The 23441-nt window shown below is 32.9% G+C and overlaps 1 pseudogene across 1 annotated transcript; it reads left to right on the forward strand.

Moving 5' to 3' along the window:
• The first annotated feature begins 8693 nt into the window (after positions 1 to 8693).
• On the forward strand, positions 8694 to 14427 carry LOC114276437 (NADPH--cytochrome P450 reductase 1-like; annotated as a pseudogene). Its single transcript, XR_014341315.1, has 14 exons — positions 8694 to 8942; positions 9105 to 9164; positions 9257 to 9333; positions 9432 to 9489; positions 9584 to 9664; positions 9779 to 9815; positions 10518 to 10587; positions 10691 to 10882; positions 10981 to 11073; positions 11315 to 11540; positions 11633 to 11716; positions 11799 to 11962; positions 12055 to 12126; positions 14123 to 14427. The product of XR_014341315.1 is annotated as an NADPH--cytochrome P450 reductase 1-like (transcript).
• The last annotated feature ends 9014 nt before the right edge of the window (positions 14428 to 23441 follow it).

The raw sequence follows: 23441 nt of genomic DNA on the forward strand, positions 1-23441 counted from the left end.
GTGAATGTATTTATGGACACAATTACTAAAATTTTGCAGGGCTTGGATTTTTATAGGCAAACATTCCCACGAGATTAAATTCCATGCAACTTACCCATAAACCAATAAACCAATAAATAATGAGCACATCATCATTTTCAAAGTAAATGTTGTTTTTTCTCCTAGTGCATTACTCCTCCGTCAGTTTTCACGTTGATTGCTTTTTTTGTCAATGTAAACAGAGGGCCCAAATTTCTATTCATCAGTTTTCACGTTGATTGCTTTTTTATAGGGAAATTTCTATTTAGGGATGATATGAACGGGGATTTTTATTAGTGACCTTTTATTATTAAAATATGAAGTGAAAATATAGAAAGTGTATTTGAATACAATTTTTTTTTTTTACCAAAAAAAAAAATGCAAAAATTAGAAAAAATAAAAAGAAATTTTTAACTTTTTTATACAAGTTTTTTAATATTTCTTTTTTTTTAAAATATTGACTTTTCAAACAATACCTTAGCCATTAATAAAATCGTGAAAATCTTAACTTAATTATTTGAAACGATTAAATTTGATTTAAAATATGTAGAATAGTTTTTAAATTTGTACAAACTATATAGAAATTGATCAAACATAGTGTCTCACTGATCTTGGACAAATACGGAAGCCAAATTAGAGAATTGCCAAACTGCTCTATTTCGTTAAATTTTCATAATATAGTTTTGAAAAAATTTCAAAATTTCATTCGGTGACAAAAAAAAAAAAAAAAAAAGATACTCATTATCTTCATATAATTTTCTTTCTTTTGGATTAAAAAAAAAATCCTTTTAGATGTTTATCTTTATCAAATTGATTTCAATTTTTTTAAATAAATTTCCAAAACTCAACCCCAACTGTCCCGGAAGACTAAACTGTTGTATGATGTACTCAAAAGGTTCTAGAGAGTTGCTTGCTTGGGTTGATGAGTTGTGTTGCAACAAATTGATTTTTATTTTAATTTTTTAGGACTTTCTATACAATGAATATTTCTATCTCAAAAAGGACAAGAGTGTGAGACTTGAAATCTGTACTGATTCTCTGATAATGGGGACTCTAAACCAATTGACTAACAAAAATTTTTACGGTTGGGATATGCGAACAACCTTTCTTAAGTAGTTGATAAAAAATGATCCACTTAACGGTATTGTAGCTTTTATTATAAAAAAAAAATCGGTTAAAAGAGAAAGAGAAAGAAAAAGAAAAATAAAATAAAATAAAAACTAAAAAGTTGGTGACGTTTTAAGAAGTTATTGGACTCGCACAATCAACGGAAGACCTAATGGGTGGCTGGCCTCCGGAAGGTTTCAAAAAGTTTCTCCAATCACCCAAAGCACAATCCAATTTCACCATAATTTATTTGAAGAAAAAATAGTGGAAACCCTCTTTTTGACAACTTGTGTAGTTATCAATCTTATGGATATGCTTGTGATCCCATACGTTCTATATATTTCGAATTGTAATGTAAGACATTTTTTTTTTTCAAATTATATATTTTTCTATGATATTTTTACCTTTATTTTCAAGTGTGAAAATTATAAATAGAAGGATAAAAAGCACTTAATCTCCTACGGTTTTAGGCTGTTGTGGATGATCCCCTATTGTTTGAATATATGCAGATATTTTTGTGATTTTGTATTGGTTTGCAACTGTAACATTTTCCATCCAAACAAACGACAAGTGTGTTACATGCCCCCTCTTTACAAGTATTGCTCCGTTTCACAGTTTTCTCTCAAAAAATGATTTGTCCAAGAAACTGAAATGCCTTTACCCTTCACTATATAAAACAATGCTATTAAATGGGTGTTAACACATTCTGGAAAACCAAATTGATTATTTTATTTATTTATTTTTATCTCTTATTATTTTGTTTTATTTTTTTGTTTAATCAAATGTTGATTTGTTTAATTTATCTTTCACTCTATTTTCTTCTACTATATTGTGCTAAATGGCTGTCTTTTTTTATTTTTTTTTCTTTTCTATTTTTTAGTTTTATTGTTTACTTTCTTTTTTTTTTTAATCATAAAATTACCTTAATCTAATTTTTCATTTCGAACCCTCTTTTTTCTTTAATAATATTTTAAAATAAACATATATATAACAAATAAAATCATAACATTTATTGCTATAAAATTACCTTATTTAATAATATTTTAAATTAAACATAAATATTTTAATATGTATAAAAAATTAAATTATAAATTAATCTTGCTACCTTAATTTATTATCATAAAATGACCTTAATTCAGTTTAAATTTGTAACTTAATTTCTTATTTAATAACATTTTAAATTATATATACAAATATAAATATATAATTAAATCATAAATTAGTCTAAACACATTTATTACCATAAAATCAAATCATAAAATTTAAAATTAAAACTTGAAAAAGAGAGGCAACCAGTAGTAGATATTGCAATGTTCCTAACAAATTGCACAACAGAGTAGAAACAAAATTGAAGAAAAAAAATAAAATTAAATAAAATTAAAATACAAAAACAAAAATAAAAATAAAAATAAAAATAGGTGTTTGCATATATAATTTAAAATGTTATTAAATAAGAAATGAAGTTAAAAATTAATAATTAATCAAGGTAATTTTATGACAATAAATTAAAAAAATTTACCTATAAATTTCATATGAGAAATGTTGATATATTTAGTCCTAAAGGTTTTTTATGAACCAATTAGTCCTTTTTGTTTTGAAAATTTGTATTCATTTGATTTGGAGCCATTTGAGTTTAAGTGAATGCCCTTTTGTGATTTATTTTTTATTTTTAGGGGGTGAGAATGGAAAGGTGAGGTGTGAAAGATTCTTTTTAAGAGGATTGGTGGCGAAGTGTTGGTTGTTGAGTGTAAAAATCTATATTTTTGTTAGTTTGGTTTGTTGGTATTACATTGAAGTGTTACATTAAAGTGCTATGTTTGGAAAAAATAGAGTTTTATGTGTTACGTTGGTTATAATGTTACGTTTCGAAAAAAAAAACATTAAGTATTTTATTTTATTTTTTTGAGTTATTACGTTTGAGAAAGTATACTAAAAAATTTTTCGGGTATTACGTCAGAGAAAAGTACATTAAAGATTTTTTGTGTGTTACATTGATTTCAGTGTTATATTTGAAAAAAATATATTAAGAGTTTTATTTGAAATATTACGTTGTTACATTTGAAAAGAGTACACTAATGAGTTGTCTTGTATGTTATATTGGAGTGTTACATTTGAAAAAAATGCACTAAAGAGTTTTTTTGGAATGTTATGTTGTTACGTTTGAGAAAAAAATACACTAATCAATTTTTTAGTATGTTACATTGGAGTATTACGTTTTTAGAGTGTTATATTGGAATGCTACGTTTGGAAAAAGTACAGTAAAAAATTCTTTTGAAGTATTACGTTTAGTAATTTCAACGTTATAAAAAAACTTACATTTGTCCCTCAACACATAACACGTACATTTATGCTTGGCTTTTTATGTAATTTACACTAGAATAGGACTTTTGGGTCTATAAGAATGGAGGACCAAATGGTTCATAAGCTCACTAGTTAGGATTTATTAGTATTTAATCCAATAAATTAAGGCAGTTAGATTAATTTATAATTTATATATGCTACATTTAATTTAAAATATTATTAAATAAGGTAATTTTATGGTAATAAATTTGGATTTTTAGTTTAATTTATGATTTAATTTGTTATATATTTAAAATGTTATTAAATAATAAGTAAAAAAAAAGTGGGTTAATAATTAAGAAATAGATTAAAGTAATTTTAATAATTGATTTTATGGCAATAAATGTGTTTAGATTAATTTATGGTTTAATTATATATACATATATTTATATATTTGTATATATAATTTAAAATGTTATTAAATAAGAAATTAAGTTAAAAATTAATTAAGGTCATTTTATGATAACAGATTAGGGTGCTTAAGTTAATATATGATTTAATTTTTTAAATATGTGATTAGTATAGAAAATTGTGTATATATATATATATATATATATAGAGAGAGAGAGAGAGAGAGAGAGAGAGGGAGGGGTAAGGAAAACGACAATGCTACGTAGCTCAAATTTTGTGGCTCAAAAATAGCTCAAATGGTCAAAACGACGTCGTTTTGAGTACAGAACAACATAAAAATGGCCAAAACGACGTCGTTTTAGCCATTTGAGCCACTTTTGAGCCACAAAATTTGAGCTACGAGACATTTTCCTAAGGAAAATTAGTCCTTTTAACCTTTACCACTAGCGGTGTTATGGTTGTAGATTAGTCTAAAATCACAGGGAAAGTTTTTATATATATTTAAATTTTAAAGTGTAATAACTCAACCACCAGAGGTAAAGTGCTTTTTACTGTAAATATAAATATTTATAGTTTCAATAAATGAAATATTATTACTTTTTGAAAAGTATGAAAGTAAATATTGGTACTTAACGTGAATATTTACACATTTTTTAGATTCAGTTTATATTTTATTTTTATTTATGAAAAATGAGAGTATTCATATGTTTATTCACATTTACAACTTTCACATTTACAAACATGTACAAAGTCACGGCTTTTTTCGATTTTTTTTTTAAGTGATTTTTTTCAAAATTATTTCAAAATGTTTTACTTTTCTGATCCACCTGTTGCGACCAACCTAAAAAGTAAACTGTTTTTGAAACATTTCAAACCACAATTGAGAGAACCAAAACAAAACAAAAAGAAAGAAAAAATCTATTAACTTTTGCTTATTTTTATCTTTTCTGAACTTTTTTTTGAAATTTTGAATTTTCTTTTTTTAATTTCCCGGTTCTTCTCTAGTTGAGCTAAATATAGAAGCCTAAAATTTTTTGAAAGATTTTAAAAAAAGTTCACTAAAGATTAAAAAAAAAAAAACCCCAAAAAATAAAAATAAGAAATAAGAAAATGCCAAATACACACAAAACATTCATGCTACTTTATTCAGACTTACACTAATTCACACGAAAAAACTTCTCAAGTTGAGATAGCCAACTACCAACTTAAGAGAATCCAAATATAAACACGCACACACACATATAGAGAAAAAATGAGTCCAAATGAGTAAAAAGTATAAAGTGTGAAAATTAAAAAAAAAATAATCGAATTATTTTTGTATTTTCAAAATAATAGAATAACTGGTGAAGTATCAATAAATTCTAAAATATGATATTGTTAACTATTTAATCTTTCATTTTTTCTTACAAACCACTACAAGAATTTACACATTTGGCGACCACTTTTGCCGACCAAAAAAATTTTGGTCGCAAAAAAATGACATTTGGCGACCAAATATTAATTAGTCGCGAATGATCATTATTTTTGGCGACCAAATATTATTGGTCGCAGAAAGTTATATTTTGGCGACCAAAAAATGAGTTGGTCGCAGAAAGTGGTATGCTTTTGCCGACCAACTACAAATTTGGTCGCGGAAGGTCACATATTTTTTAGCGACCAAAAATTTAGTGGCCAAAAACTTATTTTCAGCAACCAAAAAAAATTAGTCGCCAAATTAGTACTTTTAGCGACTAATATTTTAGTCGCCGTTGATTGAGATTTAGCGACTAAAAATATTTGTCGGCAAAAGAACCTATTTTTGCGACTAATTTGAGAGTTTGGTCGCCAAAAGTTTGGGGGGGAATTTAAAACGTGGACGGGAATTGAATTTCAGAAAAAAATTCCAGATTGGGGTAATTTGCTACTTCACACACTGTTGATGCATCAATCGAACCCAGATTGGGGTAATTTGGTTTAACTCGTCTCCTCCCATTCCCTCTCTGTCTTTCTCTCCCTCTCTGTTCTTCTTTCCTACCCTCCCTCTTGCGCTCGCTCCCGACGCTGGCCTCGATTTCTGCCTCTCCCCCATTCTCTCTCAGTGTCTTCAAGTCGCAATCCTCCCACTCGCAAGGTAGGGTTTCCGATTGTGAATCGCGACACTGTGCTTCGATTGGGTCACCGAAGGCTAGGGTTTCCACCACCACAGCCACCGTCATCATCATCAGCTTCCTCAAATTCTACATTGACGCCGCTGTCTTCTCTTTCTCTCTCTGCTTCGAACCCCCATGGGAGCTCTCCGGTACCTCTCTCCCTCTCTCTCTCTCTTTCTCTCTATGCTTCTCTATGCTTCAAGTAAATCGATATTTGTTGGTGGAATTGAGGTAATGGTAAAGACTGATTACTGTCAATAATCAGTCAAGTAAATCGATTACAGAGTGGAATTGAGGTAATCCTTTTCTATGCATTTGAATTCAAAAACATGTATTTGTTGTCAGAAAAGTTGTGTAATTACATAGCCTCTGGGATTTTGACTTAGTTAAGGAACTCATTATCTTTCCTTGGACTTGGGATCTCATACTGCTTTTTTTAGAATTTCAATTAATTTCACTGATTTAGGTTGTGTGATAATTTCAATGTTTACATTGCATTTTCTTTAATTCAATCTGAATTTCAGGGTACTGCATCAGTTTCTGAAAATCAGGATGCGACTTCGTTGTTCTAAGGTAATCTTTTTAAAAACCAATATCTACTCATTAATGAATGAACAAAAATGAAAAGAAAAAATCATCTCGAACAACAAAGACCTGGTAGTTCTTCATCTTTATATGTGTATGTGTGTGTCTACTCATCTTTATGTGTGTATGTGTGTATGTTTCTTTATATTTGTTGGTGGAATTGAGGTAATGTTTCTTTATGTTCTTTATTCAAATTCTTGTTATACTTGTAGACCGTGACTTTAGGTGGTAGTCTATGGGCATTTTCTGCAACATTCTTTTATAGGAGAGTGGAGGGTGAAAAGTTCATCAATCAGTTTCTAGATATAATCCATTGCAATTAATAATAACAACTGAGTGGTCAGTGTGTTGTGTGGTCAGGAGGGTGGGATATGTACTGGAACCTCATATTGCAGGTAATCTAATGGCAAAGTGAGAGATGGTCATGCAATTTGTTTTGATAACATTCTTGGGCAAATTAATGATGTTTGGCTTTTGGAGAGTTTTATTTCTACATCACTTCTTTATATTATCATTTTATAGGTTTGATTCTGGTCTTTTTCATATAAATGCGTGGTTCTTTTCTAATGTGGATTACACTGTTTTGATGGTGGCTTGATTTAGATGTTTGGCTACCGAGAGTACCATGTGGGCTGAGTGAGTTGTGGATAAATGTCTAGATGATTTGGATGATTTTGAATAAATGTTTTATTTGTTAGTGTAATGAAGAATTGGTGGAACTTGACCAAACTTTTCTTTTTTGATCAAAATTTTTTTTATTAAGAACTTGTGGATCATCTCTTGCTTTATTGCAGTTCAGCCAAGGATATTTAGATTTACTTTTCCATTTGCATGGGCTATCAGCTTGTCATGCCAATAAATTAGGTTTTGGATTTGCATGGTGGTGTAGGAGATGGAAACAGGGAAATGTTTTTTTTTTTTTTTTTTTTTTTTTTTTTTTTTTTTTTTTTTTGGGGGGGGATAAGTTAAAGGAAAATGGTGCTTTTTTTGTTTACTCGTATTGAAAAAATAATTACACTGTCCAAAGGACTGGATTTTTCATTACATTAAAGTGGGTTGTTTCGATGGACTATAACAACTATCTATTGTGAATGGATTTTCTTATTTTATAATTTAAATGGGGAGATGGTTGCTTTCTTATTACCTCTCCTAGACCCTTCTATTAGCAATGGGTATGAACTTTATGATATTTTTTTAATTGCTTATTTTTGCCTTACTTCTGTGCTCAGCCTGCAGGGGAAAACTATCACTACAGGAAATATATGATTTTACGGCGTTTATTTAACGGCGTTTTTTTAAACGTCACTATTTCTAACATTTAACGACGTTTTATAAACGTCACATTTTATTTTAATTAAAACGGTACCCTTTAAGTAATCCAAGTCGTTTGAAAAGCGCCTCCAAATGTGTTTCTCTCTCTCTCTTCAAACCCTCAAATCTCTCACCAACGTATTTGAATCTGAGAAACCCTAGAGTCTTAGAGAAACCGATCCCTCAAATCTCTCACTCGCTCTCTCTCTCTCTCTCTCTCTAAACTGGCTTGTCAGAAAATTGAATGCGAATGCTTGATAAATTGTGTTGTTTTATTTTCATTTTGACTGTATGTAATACAGGATACACATATTTCCTCCTATATATAATTGTCTTATGTATATGCTTACTTTAATACTCAATTACCTGCCATTAGTTGTGTTATTGTCAAACAATAACTTCATTCATTTGCAATTCACTGAAAGTAGAGTTTGACTGCTAAAATTATTTAGAATTAGAACCTGTGGTGTTATTGCTTTCAGGATGAATCTGTACTAATATGGTTCACAGGGAAAGAGGAGAAACACCTCAAACTAAGTCACGTGTCTAAAATCATTTCAGGGCAGTGCACTGTAAGTTTCTTGCCTCAATAATTTTCGTGTGTATTTTAATCAAATTAGGGGTGACACTGAAACTAATAAAAGTGATTGTTTTTTCTATTTTAAAAAAATGGTACACCCAGTTTAGTCCCCATTGGATTTGTCTTCTGGGTTTGATTCTGAACTGGGTTCTTCACGGGGTCATATTCATATACATCGTAGTCCAGAAATTAAAGAAGAACCTTCGTATTCACCACCACCACCACTTCCTTAAACAGGTTGGGGGCCATGTGGGGTGAACCCATCTCCTCAGATGGGTTGGGGTGAAGGACCATATGGAGTATGCCCAACTCCTCAAACAAGTTGGGGTTCGTATGGGTTGAACTCACCTCCACAAACTGCTTGGGATTCATTTGGAGTGAATTCAAATACTCAACTCACCTCCTCAAACAACTTGGGGTTCGTATGGGTTGAACTCACCTCCACAAACTGCTTGGGATTCATTTGGAGTGAATTCAAATACTCAAATGTATTATATGAAGAGATCTTCGCCTCTCATTCAGTTTGTAAGTTGTGATCCAAGGACTTCTCATTAGGCAGGACCTGAATCATCATCATATTTATATATGAATTCATATTCACCACCACCACCACTTTCTCAAACAGGTTGGGATTCATTGAATTACTTTGACTGATTCGATTGCTGTTTTTTTCAACTTTTCAGGCACTTGCTGAGGAAGGTAAAGCGAGATACGAAAAGGCAAGCTTTAAAGTAATTGATATGGTGAGTTTGACTTTTTTTGCTCCTTTTTTTTTGATGTAATTGTTTAAAATTTAATTTTAGGGTTGATTATTGATTGAATGAATGGTTGATAGGATGATTATGCCGCCACTGATGAAGAATATGAGGAGAAATTGAAGAAAGAAACTGTGGCATTTTTCTTTTTAGCTACGTGAGTTTTTACTTCACATCACATACATACATATATACATACTCGTGTATTGTTGGTATATAACATTGTATTTAATTTATTTGTTTGTTATGGTATAGCTATGGAGATGGTGAGCCAACTGACAATTCTACAAGGTTCTATAAATGGTTTTCAGAGGTAAATTTTGATTAATTTCTAATTTTTATTGTTACTATGGTTCTTCTACCAAGTGAGATTTGGGTTTCATGGCGTGTTATATGACTGCCTATAGGGTAAAGGGAGAGAGAAAGGGCTTAATCTTTCGTACGGAGTGTTTGGCCTTGGCAACAGGCAATATGAGCATTTCAACAAGGTCTGGATTTCATTTCATTTCATGTTTTGGTCAATTTCACGTATATATTATGTGTGTATGCAGTGTAATTCTTAACTAAAATTTTGTATTTGTGGTTGTGTTATTGGGAAACAGATAGCAAAGATAGTGGATGAGGTCCTTGATGAGCAGGGTATGTTTTGAATCCCTGTTTTGTTCTCCTCTAGTGACCTTTTGCGTCAATTTGTTGGAATTTGAACAAAAGTTACTATACTTGAGGAGTGAATGCTAAACTGTGGATTGGACATGGGAAAAGTTATAGCAGTACTTATTTGCTTCTGTTGATTACCGTTAAATTTTTTTGATAAATTGTGGTGTCTTGCATCTCTATAAATTGTTGAATGATACCATTGTATTTAGTCCTAACCATGCATGCTATTGCCTTATGTTTGAAACATGCGTTGTAATAATATTTTAGTCCCAGTTTCTTGTAATTTCTGTTATCATAGGCAAATATACATGTTTACTGTACTATTTGCATAGCTAAGATAGTACAGAAATAAACAATTTGTTGCTAGTCAAAAAAATGTAGGTCTTGTTTGGTTGTGTGGAGGTTTGTGTAAGTGACTTCACTCTAGGACATACTCCAATTTACATCCATCCCATTGTTGTGATTGCCAAGAGAATTGAGTACCATGCCATATAACTCTATTGAAGTGGGCTTTACATTTGCAAATAAACAAAGAGTGAAAAGATGACTTATTGAAATATTAATGGAGAAATTATATTCCTTTAGGTGATGGGTAAAGTGTCATTGTCTCTTCCAATCGTGCTCTTGTTACCTTGAATTAGTGTTTATTTCTGTTTTGCTCATGATTATGTTTATCATTTACAGGTGGAAAGCGTCTTGTTCCAGTGGGTCTTGGAGATGATGATCAATGCATGGAAGATGACTTTGCTGCATGGTATTAAGAACATGAATCATTACCTGGAACTCATAGCATATATATTTTTGCAACTTCTTTAAGATATATAGAAATAAAAGCTTAGTTACTGCTGCTAATGTAGGCGGGAATTACTTTGGCGAGAGTTAGATCAGTTGCTTAAGGATGATGACAGTTCAACTGTTGCAACTCCTTACACCACTGCTGTGTTGGAATATCGTGTGGTATATCATGACGGCACAGATGCATCAATATTGGACAAGAGCATGAGTATGTCAAATGGTCATGCTGTTCATGATGCACAACATCCATGCACGTACCAAAAGAATGTTTTAAATCCTGAATTTTTCTGTTGCCAGTTAATTATATGCTTTGGCTTCTGTAACCTAACAAATATTTTATCTTGGAATTAAGGTCTAATGTGGCTGTGAAAAAGGAGCTTCATACTGCTGCCTCTGATCGATCTTGCACCCATCTAGAATTTGACATTGCTGGAACTGGACTTGTGTAAGTTGCAATTCTAATTCACTTAATTATGGATGTATATTTGGAATAAGGTGATGACAAATTCTGTCGACTAACTACTATTATTTATTTTTGGTAAGCAAATTGTCAACTGGATTTTGCTTTAGCTTTAAATGGAAAATGCCTGCTCTTTAAATTTAAAACAAATTGGATTAGAAAAGGCATGCATTTAATGATGAATCAACTTTGTTCATTTATCTTTCTTCACTTTCTTTGTCCACAGATATGAAACTGGGGACCATGTCGGCGTGTACTGTGAGAATGTGATTGACATTGTGGAGGAAGCTGAAAGGTTAATGGATTTATCACCAGATACAAATTTCTCCATTCACACCGATAAAGAGGATGGCACTCCACTTAGTGGTAGCTCATTGCTGCCTCCTTTCCCTGCATGTACCATAAGAACGGCACTGACTCGATATGCGGATCTTTTGAGCTTTCCGAAGAAGGTAGGGCCATTGTTTGTTTAGTTATGTGTTGCTCATAATATTATATATGTGAACTCTCATTAACTAATTTGTTAAATGTATGTGTTTTCCAGTCTGCATTACTTGCCCTGGCTGCTCATGCTTCTGATCCAAGTGAAGCCGAGCGATTGAGGCATCTTGCATCTCCTGCTGGAAAGGTTTGCAATTTTTTGGTTCAGAGTTTTCATAATAAAGTGGTTCATCCATCATAGTTTTTAACGCTATCTTTCCTATCTACAGGATGAATATGCACAATGGGCAGTTGCAAGTCAGTGAAGCCTTCTTGAGATTGTGGTGCAGTTCAATGCTGATGTGGCTGATGGAATGCAATGGAACCTATTGGTTATGTGCCGGTGTTGGTGGATGAGGACATTGTGCTTTCTGACTCTTTTGCAATCTTAATGGTGAGTGGTTGGACCTTTATTGTCTTCACCCCATTGGATTTGATTTTATTAAAAATTTTCAATGTTTCTAACATGTGCTTAGTAATTTGCAGTATTTGGAAGAGAAGTATCCTCAACATCCATTGTTGCCTCGTGATCTTCAAAGAAGAGGCATCAACTACCAGGTATAATGCATGTAATCTCTTATTTTCTTGATCAATTGATATGAGTTGTTTATTATTTACAACATCTTGTAGCTCTTTTCCATTCACCAGTATCATATTTATTTGATTCAATGTGTTTGAACCTAAGCATCCATGTGAGGCTCTGGAAAGGCTAGTTGGCTTAAAATTCCTTATGTGACAACAGAGTTAACATTATATTGTTATGGAGTTGTACTATATGCATCTTATTACTCTCACAGTTGAAGGTGTTTAAACCAGGAAAATTTAATTAAAATATCCTACAAATGTTGGGTTGCTATATTGCTTGATGAAGGTCTTGTCAATTATATGGAAGTGATTACTATCTTGGTATTGGTCAATGACATGCCTAAAGAGTCATATACACATCATAAGCTCAAATGTTCTCTTCACAAGCCCACTCCTTTTTTAGCAAATTTGGTTGAATTGGGCTAACCAGCATGTACGCATGTTAGTTGCTTCAAATGCTAATAGCCTCTCTTTATATAAATCATAATAAGGGTAGAAATCTGAGGAAGAAACTCGCGTTCAAACAAGTGACTGAAAGGCCCATGGCCTATATCATGCAAGAGTCCTGGAATTGAAGAAATAGCTTAATAAAACATCAGATAACTCAAAAACAAAACAAACAAACAAAAAATGAAGCACCGTGTGGAATATAAAGTTGGTTACCTGCAAGTTTCACTGTTTGTATATCAAAGTGGTCAATACCAAGCTCCATCCGCTGCAAAAATGGAAAAAATGTAAAATATAAAATCCCCAAGAATTTAAGTTGTGCAATTAAATTAGCAGAGTATGCAGATTCCATACTTGGTGAGTTTTAAGCTTGTGAGCAGCCTCACCAGCAAGCCAATACACTCCAAGAGAATGTTCAAACCTAGAATGCACAGCCCCTGGATAAACCATGTGTGCCATCCCTGAAAATACAGAAAAGCTAGTTTCAAAAACACATTTAACACTGTCCCAGAATTTCAACAAGTGGTGATCTTTTGGGTACTTCAAACCTAGAATGCAGTAATGCACTCATGGTCTTTGTACTGATAAAATAAGAAGTGCTACAAAAGCCATCCAGAAGCACATCTCTTTTCTGCAATGCACAAACTAGTGTATTGATCATATTCCTAAGATACAAACCAGATTTAATAAAAATAATAATCAACAAGTAGCCAAAGGCATGCACACAAGCAGACACACAGACAGAAACTAGTACATTGATCTTCCACTTAGATTTATTTCAATTCATTTCATGTTAGAACTTGAAAATTGCTATAACTCCACCACACAAGACAACCAAAATCCGTAATCCATCTTCGTTTCATGCATATGTTGTCACAGAACCAGATTATGCTTCCTATATTATATACTGAACCATCTGTAATAAATTATCTTTGAGTATATACTCTGAAACCTATTTGGCTCATAATCTATTCCACTGAGAGCTCCTAAACACATTCATAAATTCAAAGTTCTGGCTAAATTCTTCATACTTCAGGTGAAATACACAATGTACAAGATACTATTCAAAAGAAAAATCAAATATATATTTTGAACTTTGATTAATCTGAAAACTATTCTTAATAATATAGGTTCTAATGCAAAAGAGAGGTGATGAACTCACCGAGTTGTTTAAGATCACGAAGTCTGAAATATGAAAATAAAATGAAAGGATTAATGACCACGCATATCTGAACACCCTTGCTCTAGTTGAAGTGCTTTATCCGGCTTTAAGGGAATAACATGTTAAAGTAATAAAACTTTAGGTTAACAGAACTATTCATTCATTCCTTCTACTTTCACAATTTTTTTTTGTTTTTTTTTTCATCCTGTTCTGTTTTGATTACTTAAACTCATCCTGTTCTATTCTGTTTTCATCCTGTTCTGCTTTAAAATTTCTGTTTCATTGCTAAAATTCATATAATGCTATCACAACATTTTTTTTAGCATAGTGATGGGTATTTCCCTGCTTTTTAATGTACAGAAGTATATTGGGGAAAAAGTTCCTCCTGATGAGAAGCTTGTTTGGGTTCAGTATCATATTGGCAAAGGCTTTGCAGGTAAGCTTTACCTAATGAACTACAGATTATGGATTTTTATTTTATTTTTTCATTTAAAGAAATCTGTCATACCAGTTTGAATACACAAGTTGGTTGTGTGTAGCCTGCTAGTGCTGACTACTTGACGTTTCACCTTCTTAACCTGTTGCCTCCAATCATCCAAGCAATACTTTGTTTCCTTGTTCCTATCAAAGAGCAAGTGTGTGCAACCCATGGACATCACAGTTTGATCCAAACTCCTTTATGATAATTTTGTTTTAATAATGTATTTTAATTGTTTTGCCAGTATCAAGCAAATAATAGCTGGATCATTGTTAAGAAGAAGACTTTATGAAGTGACTGGAACCTTTTTCCTCATGCCAATTACTTAATTAATTTATTAGTAATTGATGTTAGCTTACTTTTAAAACATGTCTTGTGTTAGGATCATCAAATAAATACATAAAAAGTAGAAGATATGATCTTCTTATCTATTCAAATCTTCACTTTGTCCTCTACCAAAAACCCTATAATCTAGTAAGCATGGACATGGACACCGATACAACAGTTTTCAAAAAAAATGCAGGACATTACGTGGGGACATGAGTAAAATATAATTTTTTTATATTTATCATATGTTATATATATAAATATTTCAGTCAAAGTTAATAAAAATACACAACATAACACGCATTTCCAAAGTTCAAATGAGAATGGATTAATGGGTATAAATTTACATTTTTTTTAATGGGTATAAGTGGATCTAGTATGAAATTTACCACTGTTATTTTCCAGTCCAGCTAGGAGTATCAGGTTAGCTAGTAAATTTAGCTAAATGAATGCTCCTGATGCTATCCAATTCAGGTGATATTCAAAGCATTAACAATATTAGAAAGCCCCAGTCTCCTTGGATTGGTTATCAGTCTCCTTCTCAGGGTGGAAGTAAACAAGATAACTGTTACCATGCCATCAATGGAGATAACTGTCTCCTTTTGGAAAGCCCTTTTGGAAAGCCCTTTATGGATATTGTGATTACTCAACAGTTTAATCTAGAGGGAGCTTTTTTCAGAATGAATTCTCTGTCCCAGTTTGTATAGTTGGTCCAGGTGATTACTAACTTTAGCCTTTTCTTAAACCCAGAACTCCTCTCTTGCTTTTCAACATGACAAATCATGCTTACAACTGATCAGAACTGTTGGTTGATAGCCTTTGTTAATGTGAAATCTTTGCAGCAATAACAGTTGAGATACTCACGGTTCAATAGTTTTTTCTCCCCCTGTAGTTATTTGATGCAAGTTGCCTCTCTCTCTCTCTCTCTCACTCTCTCTCTCATGCATACGGACATGCAAATGCATACATGCATGAATTGTTGCCTTTTAGTTATTGTGGCATGGTTCTGGTCCCCTTGATGCTTGCTTACCATTTCAGATTAAGCATGACCTTGCTGATGCTGACTACAAAAGATAGTTTCTAAACTTTTACATCTATGATGATTTTCAAAGAATCCTGTTTTAGTTCTTGAGCATTTTGTTGTCACTTCTTGTCAGATTGAACTTTATTTTTTGTAAGACAATTTTTCACTTTGTGTGCATGTGCAGTGTGGATGGTGGAAGACCAAGTAGTGCAAGTATCTTTGTTGGTGGCTTTGTCTTGGGTGGAATTATTGTTGGAGCACTAGGTTGTATATATGCACCCCAGGTATGTGTGTGTTCCTGAACTGTTGTCTATCCATTAGAATTGAATTTATTTGGTCAAATCTCTGGATTGTTTGATATGTGGTACTTCAAATTTGATTGGATAACATAGTTGCTGTGAGGTTCATTTGCCTTACAAATCAGCAAGGCACTGGCAGGAGTAGACAGGAAAGATTTGATGAAAAAGCTGTCAAAATTCATATGTGATGAAGAGAAAGCCTTGGAGGTGAGATCTTTCTCTTGCATTTTGGCTTCCATTAATGGTTCGTAAAAAAATGTCTTGGTTATTTTTTTTTTTTCCTTTTGTGGAGCTGACTTTCATAAATTTCTTGGTTCGTAAACACCTCAAGCTCTCTTTTTCTTAAACTTTGCCACCCTCCACCAACCTAATATGATGATGATGATGATGATGATGATGTTAATAAAACAGGAGTTAGAGAAGTAGAACCGTCCTCTCATTTTTTTTATTAATTAAAAAAATTATTATTATGCTTATTTAGTTTTCCATTCATCTATGGTCATCTATTTGTGGTTTACCCTTAATTCATCATATTTTTGGAAGCTTGATTGATATGATCAAGCAGCCCCAGAATCTATATTCTTTATCACATAGAGTACATGACATATACGTTATTCATTAAATATTTAATTTAATAATTTTTTGTTTTCTATGATATGGTGTATTTTTTAATTTTTACTAGGGATCTTGTCATTGATTCATGTTGACAATATGAACTCTCATCCACTTTATATGATTTGATGAGAACAGAGAACATGCAAAATATTGACTGAGAAGATCGCGCAGCTGAACTCTGCCATAGATGATGTCTCTTCGCAGCTCCGTGCTGATGATACCCCAAATGGAACTGCTGTAAGCCCGGATGAACTTGAGGCTTCCATATGACAACTGTTCAAAAGATATCCTGAAGTTGTTTATAGATGAAAAATGTTTGAAACAAATCCTTTAAATTTTCACTAGTAAACTGAGGGCTCAAGGTGGGGCCCTTATGTATTGTGTCGAATGTATTATTCAGTTAAATTGAATGATGTTTTAAAATTATAGGTTTATTATGAATTGAATGAATTATTAGGGATTACAGCTGTATTGTTTTCCTGGTTTGGCAACTAATTATTAGTCGCGACATCCAAAATAATTTTTTTTCGCAAAAAATGACAATTGCCGACCAAGAGTTTTGGTCGCAAAAAATACATGTATTGCCGACCAAAACAGTTCTTGGTCGTGGAATCTCACTTTTGCCGACCAAAAGTTTTGGTCGCGAAAAGACACAAATGACGACCAATTTTTTTGGTCGCGAAATGTGATAATTGGCGACCAAAAAATTTGGTCGCGAAATGTAATAATTGGCGACCAAAATTTTTGGTCGCGAAATGTCACGATTGGCGACCAAATTTTTTTGGTCGCGGAATGTCATGATTGGCGACCAAAATTTTTGGTCGCGGAATGTCACAATTGGCGACCAAACTTTTTGGTCGTTGAATGTGATAATTGGAGACCAAACTTTTTGGTCGGGAAAATATCACTTTTGGCGACCAAAGTGCTTTGGCGACAAAATAAATTAGTCGCGGTAATTAAATATTTAGCGACCAAAAATTTAGTCGCGAAATCCAACTTTTGCCGACCAACCATAATTTTGGTCGCGAATTACTTTTGCCGACCCTCAATTGGCGACCAAAGTAGCGACCAAAAAAATTAGTCGCGGATAACTTTTGCTGACCAAAAATTGACTTTTAGCGACCAATTTTTTTGTTGCCAAAAGTGTTAATTCTTATAGTGAACACAAAGGTCCTATTAAAGTTAAAATTACATAAAATGATAATCACTTATATGTTTAATTTTAATTTTTTAGAGATAAAAGTGAGTTTATCCAAATGTGAAATTACACATTTGGACAATCTGCACTATAAGGTATTGGATTTTCCCTACTTTTGGAATAAATCTCACATTACGAATAAGAACGTAACACACTAAAAAACTCCTTGGTATACTTTTTGTAAACCTAACAACGTAACACACCAAAGTTTTTCCAAACATAACACTCTGATAAAACATACATAAAATTCGTTAGTGTATTTTTCTCAAACGTAACACTCTGATCAATGTAATCTCAAACATAACACTTTAATATAATACACTAAAAAACTATCTAATGTACTTTTTCCAAGCGCAACACTCACAATTTGAAATTATACATTTGCCCAAAATTATTAAGGGATTTTTCTACTCATTTTGGAACAGTTTGAAGAATCCCACACCCCTTTTGGAATAATTTGAAAAATCTCACATCCTTTTTTTAGAGTGTTACGTTTGATTATTACGTTTAGAAAAAAAAAAAGTACAATAATTTTATTTTTTTTTTGAAAAAAAATAGTATTACATTAAAGTGTTGCGTTTGAATGTTATATATTGAAATTATAGATTTGTTTAAAACTAACTAAGGAGATTTTGTTCTCCTTTTTAAATATTTAAATAATCCCACGTCTTTTTGGAATATTTGAAGAATTTAATATTGCAAGTTATTTTTGTATTCCTTACAAAATGTTTGAAAAATCTTATCTTTCAAGTCAATCCAAATAAAAAAGATTCCTATATAAAAATTCATTCCAAATTTAATTCTCATAGATTGTGTATCTTACCTTTTTAACACAAAAGGAAAATATATATATATATATATATATAATACAAACAAGAGTATAGCGATAAATATAATTTTTAAATAAATTAAAGAGAAAATTGATGATAAATCCAAGTTAGAGAGTGTCTAAGGCATTATATCTAGTTTTTTTTTTATTATTATTATTATTTTGGTTAGTAAGAGGTTCACCATTTGTGAAATAGTTTGGTGAGAGATCACTTTACTTGTTTTGAAGGACATTTTTTTTTTCAATTTTACCCATTGACTTTTTTATCTGTTTGCTTTTTATTGACTATTTGTTCACATTTGTATCTATCTGTTGAAATTTTTTCCCTATCTATTCAAAAAAATTCTCTATCTATTCAAATTATTTTTATCTGTTGAAATTTTTTATCTGTTGAATAAATTATTATCTGTCAAAATTTTTATATGTTTAATTTTTGTCCAAATAAAAGTTATCTGTTGAAATTTATATCTATAAAAATTTTGTTGGTTCAAATTATCTGTTGAAATTCTATTATTTTTTTTATTATCTATTCAATTTTTTGAACAAATTTGTTCGACAAACAACAAATTTTCTTTTTACCTGTTTAAATCCAAAATGTGTCTGTCAATAACAGATAGAGAGAGATCTTCACTACAAAATGGTAACCAATGTGTAGACAACAACAACAACAATAACAACAACAACAACAACAACAACATCTCTGTGCGTCTGTGTGTGTGTCAGTGTGTGTGTCTGTGTGTGTATCTCTGTGTGTGTAAGAATGAACGACAACAACGACAACAATGAACAACTACAACAACAACAAAAAAAGTAGTAGACATTTCGAGATATCAGCCAAATCTCAGTCAGATCTTTCCAAATTATATAGATTCGCAATGTGCATGTAGAACCCAAATCAACTTACATTAACTAGTTATACAAATCAAACAACACTGATTTTCTCAAAAAATAAATATGTCAATACACATATAAATATGAAAAAAATAATATTAATTTAATTAATTTATTACAGGTTATTATTATACTTGAGGAAATAGTCGGAGAAGAGACCAAGGGACCTTCTTCTTGTAGCTCACGACGGGAGTCTGAAGCTCTGCATCAGTACCTTCATCAGAAGCCCCTCTCTTGAGCGTCATGAAGTCCGTAATCGAAAGTAAATCAATCGCAAACCCTAAATAAGCTAGCATCAACAATAAAGCCAAATCATATAAAAAGGAATTGAGCTTACTTAACCTAGTTACACAACAATTAAAGCATATACTTTCCCTAATACTAAGAGTTCTACCTGCAGTTATTGGGTTAACTCAATTCATCAGAGATTCTGTTTAGTTTGCCGAGCTGAGCTAAAATTGACTAAATACATGAGCTATTAATTTTCTTATCTTTATTTTCATTTTCTTTCTTTTGTATTGTTTTTTTTTCCCCCTCAACGTACTCGGAAACCAAACAAAACAAGAACATGCATAAAAGTTCATAATTAAGATCATAAACAAAGAACAAAGAGAAAACCCTAGAAGAAACAAAGCTCATTGAAAGCCAGCAGTGTGAAAAAAAAGAAAAGAAAGAAAGATACGTAATTTGTAACCGCACTTCGCCATTTCCGATACACTAACAACGATTCCAAACATGAAAAACCAACAACGATTTCGATCTCAATTGAATTGAGGACTTTAGGGTTTCAATTCAATTTCTGCATATGTATGTATGTATATATAGATTCTATATCTATAGGTGGGAAAACCCATAAAGAAATATAGGAGTTTGGAGTCAGATTAGAGAATTCAAAGAGAAAACTTAAGAGACCGAGGGACCTCATTTTTTTATTTTTTTTACAACATACATGTATATATATATATATAGAGAGAGAGAGAGAGGGAAAATGAGTACCTGAAGAGGCTGGAGAAGTAACTCCACGCGAACGCTATGGCAATCTAGAACCTAATTTGGATCTGGAACCGAATAAGCTCCCGCGAAGGCTACGGTGGTTTCGAATCTGAAACCGAGGGAGTTTGAAGGCGATCTAGACCACAATCGAGAATAGAGTTGAGGATATCTGGTGCAATGAGCCACCACAACGACAATCGGTTTGCAGCTTGCAGGTCTTAGTAGACGACGACCGGTAGAAGGTGACTGAGCCCACGGCAAAGGAGTCTATAGCGATCCTGGTTTTGACCCGACTCTTGTGGTATTCCGGACTCGGGTTTAATGCTTTCATATTGTTTTTTACCTCTATCCCACCTAGTATCTCTTTGAAATTCGCTTTGGGGTTGTTGTGGCTGTGTTTGGGCAGGTTAGTCACTTGTTTTTCAAACCTTGTGTTGCCCAAAATTTTGGCCCTCCGCTCGAGCGGCACTTCCAGCGCTCTAGCAGGCTTTGCAAACACTCGGTACTTTTGCAGGTCCACAAAATTACTGGGAGAGTGATTTCCTATGCTCGGGTGGGTAGGCGCTCGAGCAGCCTTTCTTGCACTCGAGCGTTGGTCTGTTGTCTACAAAACTACTGGATGTGTGTTTTCTACGCTCGATCGTCACTTCTTGCGCTCAAGCACTGAGCGTCTTGTTCACTGTGTCTTGGCACTCGAGCGGCCTTTCTTGTACTCGAACGTAATAACTTTTTGTGTCTGACGCTCGAACGCCAACTCTTGCACTCAAGCAAATTGTGCGTATATCAAATCGCGAAAATGACTTTTTACATCACTTTTTCAGATCTTTTCTCCCTAAAACCTAAAGTTAGGACTTTCTCTCTCTATATTTTTACCTAGTTCTAGTGATTTCTTCACCCAAATCCCTTTGATAAAAAAGGTAGACCATCTCAAGATCTCCATTTTGATCCGAATAGAGTTGGATTTGGGCATCTTTGAAGCTTCACTCTTGCTTGGCTCATCTTCTCTCTTTGAGGTAGGGATTTTCTACACTTTCATATAGTCTTTAGCTTAGTTATTTGTCGTTGTATAACAATGGTGGGATTTTGAAGTAGTATGAACAAACCTAGGGTTTGGGTGTGAAATAAAATGAGGGGTTTTTGATGAATGGAAAATAAATGGTTATGGAGTTAGTGAATGAGGTTGCATTGTGTCAAAATTGTTGATTTTGGAACATGGATTGATATTTGGAAATAAGAGGCGTTTGCCCTAAAATGAGTATAATATTTATTTTGTATAAATAAATGAAATTGATGTTGTAAACATGAAATAGGGCGGTTATTGAAATAGATGGTGGGTTGAGTATGTAATACCTCTCATCTTTGGAACTTTTGAATAAATTATCTGTCATGAGATTGAATATCTGTTTAGAAATATCTGTATTGGGTTATCAGTGGAGGATAGCTATGATTGTTTGCATGAGGATTAGATGAATTAAAACTAATCCATTGTTGATTGTCATTGAATATGACTATGTTTTAAATACATTGTATATGTATGTGTAGGCGCGCCCTTTGGGCTTCATTGCTACAGTTCGGACTCAAATATCACTATTCTTAATCTGATCTCACAATGTCTGGTGTGAGATTGATAAATCACCAAAGAGTCCAAATCCGGCAAATCGTTTTGAAAAACTGATTTTTCTAAAGAAGGGTCAAACATGGACTGCTTTGCCAGATACAGAGTGGCCAGCTAAATATTTTATTTTGAGAGAATTTAGAAAACCCTGACTCATGCCTAAGGCTACGTGTCTGTCATCACCAAAGTTGTCTCGGCTTGGGAACTTGGGTACGATTGGGGAAGGTCATTTAATGAACACCCTCACTCGCCCCGATCAAAGATCGGCCTGTACTAAGCATGATATCTTGTTTTTGAAAACACATGTGCTCTTATTCTGGTTAATTAGATAGAATTACTATGTGATCTGCACAGCAAAACAAGTATAGACTAGATCGCCTAATTTAGAACCAAGCATCGAATATCCGTTTATTTGGAAAATGGTTTGAAGTTTGCTACTCATAAGTAGGCTAAAATGCGGATTTCAACGAATTGTCCCAATTCAAGTAATCCAACCTTCACCCACAGGCATTCAAGCAGTTAATCACATAAGTAAATAGCCTCATGGCAAACATGCTTTCATGGCAACATTAACACACATGCAGTATGCTAAAGCGTAAACACTCACAGTGTACTCCGAGCCAAAACAAGGAACTAGTTAGAAATCAATGCATGATCCTGGTTCATGTTAAAATGGCTAATGCAACACATGCAAAAATGCAATTAAGATAGGCTCGGCTATCCAAAGTATGTCATGTGAAATGCAACTTGGTACATGTATTCAAATTGAAATTGAAATACACTACAGTTAGTATGATCCGCCGAGCCCGGTGCATGCAATACAGATGAATGGATGCAAATATGCAAACATAAAGTATGCTAAATGAAATATGCCCTAAAACTAACCATTGTAAGCGGTTAAGTAAAAGGGAGAAAGAAATGGGGATTGGAAGACATGCATCACATGCATGCACGCTTATTACAACAATGCGCCCTCTCGAAGGAGGGACCGAATAAGGAGCTAACTAGCTAATCTAAGCTAATTAAGCTAATTATTACACAACAAATTAATTAACTAATCCTAGTTAACTAATTATTACAAAACGAATTGAAATAGCTAACGCATTAACTAATTAAAGGTGCAAACCAAAGCAAAACCTAGCTATCTAAGCATGGCAGCTAAGGAAAGCAGTAAAATAGGAGGTTCTCAGAGGGAGAAGATTGGATGCATGCTCGGTTGCTTCGTTCGAAAATCCAATGCGATGCCTCGATTTGCCTCTGTTTTCATTTGTCCTCAGAAACTTGCACCAAGCTCCAGAAAGATGAAACTCCACCTTGGGAATCCAGTGGGAGGGTGGCCGACCACTTTTGGTCCCTAGAAACACCTGCCGACCACTTTTGTTGTTGAAAACCAAGAAAAGTGGTCGGCCA

The sequence above is a fragment of the Camellia sinensis genome, chromosome 9 (genome assembly GCF_055761805.1).
Source record: "Camellia sinensis isolate YWXY chromosome 9, ASM5576180v1, whole genome shotgun sequence".
NCBI classification, from domain to species: Eukaryota; Viridiplantae; Streptophyta; class Magnoliopsida; order Ericales; family Theaceae; genus Camellia; species Camellia sinensis.